Here is a 10,068-nt window from a genome sequence, read left to right on the forward strand (position 1 = left end):
GACAACGACGGAAAATAGAGAGCCGCTATAAAGTCCGCTAATTTGCACATTACAGCACTACAAAGCGATATATGAACACATCGTAAACAGCAAGTCAACCACTCGCTCACACACACAAGAAACGAGGTACCCAACGTTGCTAGACACCATCCGAACTCCGAAGTGAGAGTAGCAAAACAACAAGATATCAAAACACGAAAGGAAGAGTATTGATCCCCCCTCCTTCTATAGCATGCAAAACGTGATTTGCGCTGAGATGAACATATATGTTCATGGCGCGAGTAATTTTCACTTTTCACTGATCCAAAGGAGGTCACGTGGGATTGCTCGACGCTTGTGAAATCAACAATGAAAATGGCGAAACGAAACTTGTGAATCGTGCATTTGCTCTTCATGGTAGCTGCCAAAAAATCGAATCAAACTTATGGGACACTGGATTACAGGTATGTTGGCATCTTTTTCATTCCTGCATACCATTACACTATGCGTGAATACATGGTGTCATGTCATGGGTGTCATGTCTCACGATGCTGGGGAAGTAGTTGCAAGGGGAAGTGTGCATGGTTCTAGACTTTTAATTTTTGATCGCGTAATCGAAATATCGGCACCTCTCGCATTGTGGCTTGCATGTGACCAACCAAGTGCTGTTCCCTTACTAGCGCTTCCTACAAACGACAAAACGAAACATGTGGGAATGTATATTTTTGATTACTCATATGTAACAAGAAAATGTATCGTTTTCAGGTTGCTGCCACTACTCCATGTGCCCGCAATTGTCTTGCGTGTATGATTACACTAACGGCGTCGCCCACCACGGCGGAAGTGTTTTGCGTACACGCGTTTCAGCATGAAGCCTGCAGGTAACATCTGATGTTTACCCTTCGGATATTCTGAATTTACATATTGTAGCTTAGAAGAATTCCGAATGCCCAGAGTGACACACACTTTTAACATTGTGACATCGTGCAATGGCATAAGCTCTAATGTAGTGCCCCACGAAAATGAACAAGGGGTAGTGGTTTATCCAGAATCCCAAGCACGAGAAGGGTGTTGGAAAAAATTGTTGGAATAGTTACGTCATTACAGCTTAACATATCATTACAGACATATCTGAAGCTGAAATCGCAAGGGCACCCCCTGTAGGGGGTGCACAGGCAAAAAAGTTAGGGGGGTCTGGATAAAGCACTGATGATGGGGACTCCTCCACCCCATGTCAAGCCTCATAAAACACCTCTGAAATAGTTTCCTGGCTATGCAGCTGCATTGTTATGACGCAATTGTCATTGTTGTCCATAATTCTTGAATATGTTTCGAATATATGAAAAAAAAAGTCTGCTTGACAGCATATGTCTTATAGTCATCATCAAACAAGAGCATATGTCATTTTGTTCAGTGGCTTATGTACTTTTTTGTAAATTTCAGGTGGACGTAAATTGTAGAAGGCAGCTAGTGGGGGAGAAGATCATGGTCATAGGTCATGTGACTCCTGGAGCTCCCAGTGGGTTCCCTTGTGGAGTACTTTTCAGAACACACACACACACACAGTTTGCTCACAGAACCAACGAGTAGGATGTTGCTTGAATACTGAGAGAAAATGGCGTAACACATACAAATATCGTGTGACACATATGACAATAAAAACATTTTTCACGAGGGATGCATGAAACACTGTCGCAATATTGTGTGCATGAACCATTGTGTGTGACACAAGCCCTGGGGGCACACCGCCTCGGACACATTTTGGGAAGCATAAAACACAGTATATACAGAGCTACTATGGTGGATGCTTCTTTTTTCTTTTTGGCCGTTATGAGACATCTTCGGCCGTAATGAGACTACCTTCGGCCGTAATGAGACTACCTTCGGCCGTATTGAGACTTTGGCCGTAACGAGACACTTGGGGATTAAAGGATTTTCGGCCGTAATGAGACTTTCGGCCGTAATGAGATGTTACCATCTCATCCACCGAACTGAGTCATCCATGGGGTTGAGACATCCACAGAGCTGAAAGGCCCATGCCGCGCCATCTCATCCGCCGAGTTGTTTCATCCAACGTGCTATCTTATCCACCAGTGGATGCGGTGACACGGAATCCTGTCGTGTGTATGAGAGGTGCTGTTCTTCTTTCTAATAGTATTCCCTGTACAGATACCAGGACTGGAAGGTTTTTGATCCCCCCATTATTTCCTCTGTTCTTGGAAAACCACTACAACACAAATGGCGAATACAAAGCGGAAAGTATACTGACGCTTTTATAAAAAAAAAAAGATGCGTTTACCCCAGCTTGACGCAATAACATTCATGAACGATAAATAATCATAGCTGTCAGTACATCATCAGTACACAGTGATAGAAAAGTATAGCTGGATAAATAAGTAATCGGCTCATTGTGTACTGAGGGTGCCACCTGTACGGGTGGTGAAACGTCTACTTTTTATTTCTTAAGTTATTGCGTCAAGCCGGAGTAAACACAGTTTTTTTACAGTACGTAATCTCCCGGCTGTTGGTGTATTTTCTAACATTTTTGTTCCGCACCTTTGTACTTCCTTGACCTTGTAATAAATGCTTTCAACACAAACAGCTGCAAGTTGAGTCGTCCATCCGCGTCGTAGCTAAACGACGGCTCTTCAAATTATCATGTGTCCGTGTCAGTAGTGTTTATCAGGTTTACCAGCGAAAAATCTCCAGAAAGAGACGCTCTCTCATAAGTGCATACGTGGTCTCTCAGTACATTAAAAGTGAGGCGAAATAGTGACACAAAAAGCTTCTGAGTGTTACACTGAGCATACACTTGAACTGTCACACAACACGCCGGATTCATTTTGCCTAAACGTCGTTGTTGTAACTTTTCTTTTCACTTTTCCCGGGGAAAAGAACGCACACCGAATTGTCCGTTCACCGAAATGTCCTAGACGGTCCGGGTTGAAAGCCGTTTGATCGAAGGCGTTTGATCGACGCCGTTTGTTCGAAGAGAGTTCAAAGCTCCATGCAGTGTGTTGTCCGCACCTCTTTTTCTGCAACTTTTGACTCGAGCACATGGTGCAGGCAATCCTCTGCTTTTTTTATTTTTATTTTTTGCAGCCGACGAGGGGAGACCATTGGTTATTTGCAGACGCATTTACGAACAGCACAGTTGAATAGAACAGTGGGGAGGAATCCGGCGAACCAGTAGGACACATATTGAAGAAAGTGGCCTCAGGTTGGAAGCAGACGATAGTCTGTGCTTCTTCTCGGCACCCTTCTCATTGCTGACGGCAGTGATTTCCCCAGAAATTCACTGCTTGGTGGGGGGGGGGGGGGGTAGCTTGGTGAAGGTTCCACTTACGGAATTTTTCTTACACACGGAAAGAATCATGGCACAGTGGTGGCATATCTGTGCAGGTTTCCCATTTTATTTGTACATGTTATTGCGTTAAAGGAGCTCTGAAAGCCATCTAAAAAAATTTCCGTTCCGAACGCGTTGTGGAAGCAGGTAACTTAACTTGATGATTAACACGAAAATTTTCTCTGTGCGCGATGTTTTTCGTAGAAAAAAAGACACTTGAACATCGCCGCGCGTGTTCCCTCTCGACTCGCTCCTCCGGGTCAAACGAGGAGGAGAAAGAAAAAAACGTCATTGGTGACGTAATAAAAGTGGTGCGAAAGCGGGGACCGCGCTTCTATCCAGGTCAGTGCTGACTGGTTTTCTTTTCTTTCTTTCCGTTTTCTTTCACCCTGCTTTCTCTTTGTCAAGGGATGAATAAGGGAGGACCTCGATATTCATGGTCGTGAAACCCCCGTTCTCGAAATTCATGTTCTGGAAACAAGGAAAAGGGGAAATGCTGCTTCGTAAGATGTTATGCCGCGATTAAGAACATAACATCACTATTTAACCACTCAAATTCAAGAATTTTCTATATGTGTTCAAGTCGCCTTAGCGAACGAAAGACACATTTAGAAGCCATTTGGCTTAGCAGGGCGGCATGTTGGTTGGTTAGTTGTGTGCTTGCAATATTATGGGTGGGTTAGTCACAGTTTGCCGTTGGCAGTTTTCCGCGCGCAACATGTGCATTTTATAGTCAGCTAAAATTTACGCTAGTGACGTGTTGTTCCAGTGCACGCTGATATGTCGTCGGACGCAAACTTAACCGGCGTTGTCGGTCACTATATGGTGGATAAAACTGATGCACTATATGGTGACAAAACAAATGGCGCCGAGAACGGATGAACTCAAACTTGCGTGTCTGCGTCGTCCACATTTGTAGTCTGCATCGGCCAATTCTCGTTTAGCTCGATGGTTGGTAAGGTGACCATAAATTGTGGTGGTCTTATGACACTGCTTGGCTATGTTGGTGTGTAACTCAGGCAATGAATGTTTAACTCCTGATGCCACGATGTGCCGGCGACGGCATATTGCGATAGATTTCACTGGATTGTATCTGGCAACGTATGGAGAAGAACACTCCTCCAGCTGAATAAGGAATTAACTGAATGGCTAACAAAGTTGCTAGTCAAAGTGACGGGCACTAGTGACCATAGCGAATTAGTGATATAGCGTATATTGATACAATGACATAGCGGACGGAATTAGTGGTCATAGCCATGCAGCGATCATTTCGAGGCGTGAAGTGAAGCAGCGCTTAGTGCCGCACTGTGTTTATACGTATTGCCACCAACAACACAACAAGAAACAGTCACCACGATAACGAACAGCATACAAAACACAGACACGGACAGAACAGCGTTCAACTGGCACCTGAAGTTTATTTTCATAATCCACCTACTCCGGAAGGTCGCTTTAGGGAAAGCAAGGTCAAGCGGGGAGAGGTTGACCGATTTTTGGTTGACTTCGCTCGGGGAGTTCAATGAGGAAGCCTCTACAATCTCACGGTCTAACCTTGAACAGTGTCTGTAGACCAGTCTTCGTTTACTGTATCTGATAAACCAAAGAAAAAGAAAAAGAAACGTCTTCCACCGTTGCAGCGGGGTTCCGAGTGAAAAATAGCAGACGACGTTCTTCGAAACCAATCAGGGGCTCCACCTTTCTCACGTCAAAATGACGCAAGCGGCTCGACGGCTCGTTCCGGGTATTGCCACCGTTGCGCACGGTCGCGATTTTCAAAATCGAATTCTGGGATATTAATGCACCTGTTGATAGTATTACTTCGCATGGTGCATTTTAATATGCTTATTAACCACTTGGTTAAAAAAAATGCTAGTGATTAAAGAGCTTTCCTAGCTCCTTTAAAGCACAGTACGTTAGAAAACAGATTCATTATGAAAGGCATTTCAACATTAAGATGCATAATCGCACGACCGACAAAGAAAAAAGTATGCACCTTGTCTCACGAAGCTCAACGAATACCTAGCAACCAACGGTGAAAACCTTAGACGAAAAAAGCAGAATACCTCGCTTGATTGAGTTAAGCGCAAATGGTTCTTGATGATCCACATTGAGTTTGCGTGCCCGTACGCATTTTTGTTCGTATATGCGCGCAATATATGCATTGAACAGTCACTTTCAAATGATTTTGGACAAATGCATGGTACGATCATTTGCATGACTGCGGTCCTACAGCCCAAGTTACAGGATGTAATTCGCTGCGCCGGACTCACTACCAGAACGTGTTGGTGGCCGAGCTGGGTGGGGTCACCTGAGAAATTTCAGGGGGGGGGGTTGCAAAAATGCAGGGAGGGTGTACCATCTAGCCATCTAACCATCTAACCATCTACCATGTCTAGGGAAATCCCTGGCTGACGGTATATTTAAAGGGGATCTGAAGTGGATCTGAAGGGATCTAAAGTGGATCTGGATCTGAAATGGGATAGCCATACGAGCGCGAAAGTGTGGGAAGTCTGTGGATGCTAAGGAGGAAAATTAGGGTACATATCTGCAGTCTGAGATCACTACACATGTACGCTATCCGAAAAAATAGAGAAAGTACAAAGATCAGCTGCCCTACTCATCTTGTCCAGGTTTCGGAGGACTCGTTCAGTTACATGTATGTGCAAGAACTAAATTTAGATTCACTCGCACATATGCGCAAAGCAAATAAACTAAAGCTGTTCTTTCTCCTATACAATGGTTAGTTGATTACAAACATTAATGATACATTGTTAAAATTTGTCCACGTTCGACGTGAATAAGACATTCAAGAATGTCACTGTTTATTTTATTTACTTATTCGTCAAAAATGTTTATTATTTGATATGAATTATTTGACAAAGGGGTGGGGGATTAATGGTTAAAGTAATGTATGGCATGTTAAATGTTCCTAAGGATAACGTCATTTAAAACTGAAGCTTTCCTTTGTTCTTTTCTTTTTTCATCTTCAACGCTCCAGCTGAAGCAATAAATAAAATCAATCAAACGACCGCTGCCGTTTCGATCAAACAGCTTTCGACCAAACGGCGTCCGATCAAGTGTCCCGGAACAGTCCTAGACCCATTCTCCTGTCGTGCGTTTTCGGGAACGCTGACCTGAAGGAAGGAAATGGGACGGGTACACTGGGAGGCAGTCGGGAGAAGCCGATTGTTTTACACCCGAATATTGTGACGAGAGTGTACAGGGCACAAAGGTATCCACCAACAGCGCACGTGTTGGACTCAGACACTTGACTGTTGCAAGCGAAGATGGACGTCCAGTTTATTGCCACACAAAAGGGAAAAGACGCGTTGCATGTTGACGGTTACAAGTATGTTTTTCAACGGCACAACCTGATGTATACCACATGGCGATGCAAGGAATATTGGAGCACAAACAACTACCCTGCTGTAGCTCGGACGTTTGAGAGGCACCTCCAGGAAGTCACTGGTAAGCTACACCACACAGCTCTCTATTTAGGCTAGAAACTTCTGCACAATATGCAACCTAACGTCCTCTCACTGCGCCACCTGATTTGTTATAGCTAGGGATCACAGTGTGCCGTGTCAGCCGCGGGAAAATGAAAAAAGAAAAAGAAAGGATGGAGAGAGCACAAAGATCATGCAATTTGGTGATGATGATGATGATGATTAAGGTTTTTTTGGCGCATTAGCGACGAAGGCCATAGTGCGCCAAGACAATGGTATGGATGGTTAGTAGTTTAAAAGGATTATTTCAATTAAAAAATAATAATAAAATAAAATAAAACAATATGTATGAGCCTAGATGTGCTTTAAATACCCAGTGTCTCTTAAAAACATGTATATATGGCTAAAATCGACTAAAGGTTCATCACCGAGTAGAAGAGCAGGGTGAAGAGGGACCTTGTATTTGTAAAAGAATGGAAAGTGTAGGTGGCGATGATGTTCTAACAGTGGGCATGTTATGAGTAGATGTATGATAGATAGGTCTGTTCCACAGTGAGGGCACTGAGGCGTGTCGTCCCTTCGTAGCAAATGCCCATGAGTTAAAAAACTGTGCCCAATCCTCAGACGGCTCGATAAAACTTCATGGTGGCGGTTTTCAAAATCTTGTGTAGGTTTGCATAGGCGAGGTTTTACTGTGTGCAGTTTGTTTGTTATCTGCTTATCCCAAAAAGCTTGCCAATCCGTGTGGATGGCTTTCTTCAGTTGCTGCAGCAACTCATTAAGTGGAATCTCAAAAGGAGTTATATCGTTGCCTAAAGCAGCAGATGCAGCGCGGTCTACTTTCTCATTGCCGGAAATTCCGACATGTGTAGGTTTGCATAGGCGAGGTTTTACTGTGTGCAGTTTGTTTGTTATCTGCTTATCCCAAAAAGCTTGCCAATCCGTGTGGATGGCTTTCTTCAGTTGCTGCAGCAACTCATTAAGTGGAATCTCAAAAGGAGTTATATCGTTGCCTAAAGCAGCAGATGCAGCGCGGTCTACTTTCTCATTGCCGGAAATTCCGACATGGCTGGGTACCCAGCACAGTCTCAGCTGGAACCCTTTTTCTTGTATGATGCTGGCCAGGAATTGTGCGCGTCTTGCCAGGAGGTTTTTATGTGATTGAATACTGCAGATGGCACGTAACGAACTCAAAGAGTCTGTGTAGATTACTGTGTGTGTCATGTGTGTTTGTAAAACATGGTTCAGTGCTATGATAATACCATAGAGTTCTGCAGTAAAAATTGAAAAGACATTGTTTAGGCAATGCGCCTTTGTGCACGAGCCACATACCATAGCACATGACACTCCTGTGGAAGACTTTGAAGCGTCAGTATATATCTCGGTGTGGTCTCCAAAGCTCTCCTTGAGAATCAGAAATTCCTGCTGGATTTCTGTGGTGGGTGTTTCCCTTTTATTAAACTTTGCAAGTGAAACGTCATATGCAACTGGTGGTTGCCAGGGAGGAGTCAACTTACTGGCAACCAAGGAAGGTGACTTGTAACTGAAAAAGCCATAACATTCGACGTCTCGTTGTACACGAATGCTGAAAGGTGGCACAGCTCTGGGTTTATTAAGAAACAGCTGTTTGAAGTTGCTCCGTGTCACTGAAGGAAACGAAGGATGCTGAGGGTGGCCTCTTATTCTCAAACCATAGGACAAGGTAATACAAGACCTTCCCCTCCCTAACGACCACTCATTTGCCTCTGCGTACAGACTATAAACAGGGGTGGTTCGGAAAGCCCCCAGCGACAGTCGCAAACCAAGGTGGTGTACTGTGTCGAGGGCCTTTAGCGTGGACGGTCGTGCTGACCCATAAGCAGGGCATCCGTAATCCATTTTAGAGCGGACTACAGACCGGTAAATGCGAAGGAGTGTTTCCCGATCAGCACCCCACGACCTGTGGGATATTACCTTGAGTATATTTGTGGACTTTAAGCATTTGTTTTTCAAGTTCCTGATGTGTGCCCCAAAAGTAAGCTTTCTGTGAAACACAACACCGAGGAACTTCTGTTCAGTGCGTACGGGCAGGTTTTGACCATTGATGGATAGTATCGGGTCTGGGTACAGACCCCTTCTCCTTGAAAATAGAACACAAACAGTTTTCTCGGGTGAGAAACTAAATCCGTTTTGACTTGCCCATTTAACCAATTTGTTAATTGTAAGTTGGAGCTGCCTTTCGCATGTACTCAGGTTTGTTGACGAATAAGAAATCTGGACGTCATCAACATATAAGCAATAGGAAATGGACGGGGGAATTGCAGCAGCTATTGAATTCATTTTTATAATAAAGAGAGTAACACTAAGCACACAGCCTTGGGGAACTCCATTTTCCTGCATGAAAGGACGTGAAAGAGTTGTCCCCAGTCGGACCCTAAACGTCCTTCCCTGGAGGAAATTCATCAGGCAACGTAGGAGTCGCCCTCGAATGCCAAGCGCATAGAGATCCCTGATAATACCGTAGCGCCAGGTGGTATCATACGCTTTTTGGAGGTCAAAAAACACTGACACACAGTGATGCCGTCTCACAAACGCCTCACGAATTGTGGATTCTAGTCTAACTAGATGGTCCAACGTTGAACGTGCAGGTCTAAAACCACACTGGTAGTTATTAAAGTAGTTATTGTCCTCTAGATAGTACGTCAGCCGGTTATTGACCATTCTTTCGAATGTCTTACCGAGGCAGCTAGTTAATGCAACAGGTCGGTAACTTGTTGGACTGGACGCATCTTTCCCGGGCTTTAAAAAAGGAATGACTGTGGCTACTTTCCATGCTGATGGCATCTGTCCCTTGTCCCAGACCGTGTTGAAGAACTTCAATAGATGCTCTTTGGAATCATTGGACAAATGACTAAGCATTGGATATGCAATGCGGTCTGGTCCAGGAGCGCTGACTTTTACTGAAGCCAGCACTCGTTGGAGTTCTACCATGGTAAAAGGCTGGTTGTACTTGTAGTTGTCACCACCCGTAATTGGAATTGTTTGCCTTTCGGCTTGCTCCTTAATACGCAGGAAGTTTCTATCATAATGTGAGGAGCTCGATACATCAGAGAAATGTTGACCAAGGACGTTAGCCTGCTCTTCTAGGCTCTGACACGGTATGCCATTAACCTGAAGCAGGGGAATGGAAAAACTAGTGTAATCACCCTTAATTTTTCGAAGTCTATCCCACACAACCTTTGACGGTGTTGTGCGCGTTAACGAAGAGACAAAGTTACGCCACGACGTCCGTTTTGCTTGTTTTCTGGTCCATTTTGC

At 44.3% G+C, this 10,068-nt stretch overlaps 1 long non-coding RNA gene across 1 annotated transcript; it reads left to right on the forward strand.

Annotated features, from left to right (window-relative positions):
* The first annotated feature begins 356 nt into the window (after positions 1-356).
* On the forward strand, positions 357-1,818 carry LOC135386886 (uncharacterized). The gene is made up of 3 exons (XR_010420689.1): positions 357-443; positions 745-860; positions 1,423-1,818. It is a non-coding gene; the product is annotated as an uncharacterized LOC135386886 (long non-coding RNA).
* The last annotated feature ends 8,250 nt before the right edge of the window (positions 1,819-10,068 follow it).

The sequence above is a fragment of the Ornithodoros turicata genome, chromosome 3, assembly GCF_037126465.1.
Source record: "Ornithodoros turicata isolate Travis chromosome 3, ASM3712646v1, whole genome shotgun sequence".
NCBI lineage: Eukaryota > Metazoa > Arthropoda > Arachnida > Ixodida > Argasidae > Ornithodoros > Ornithodoros turicata.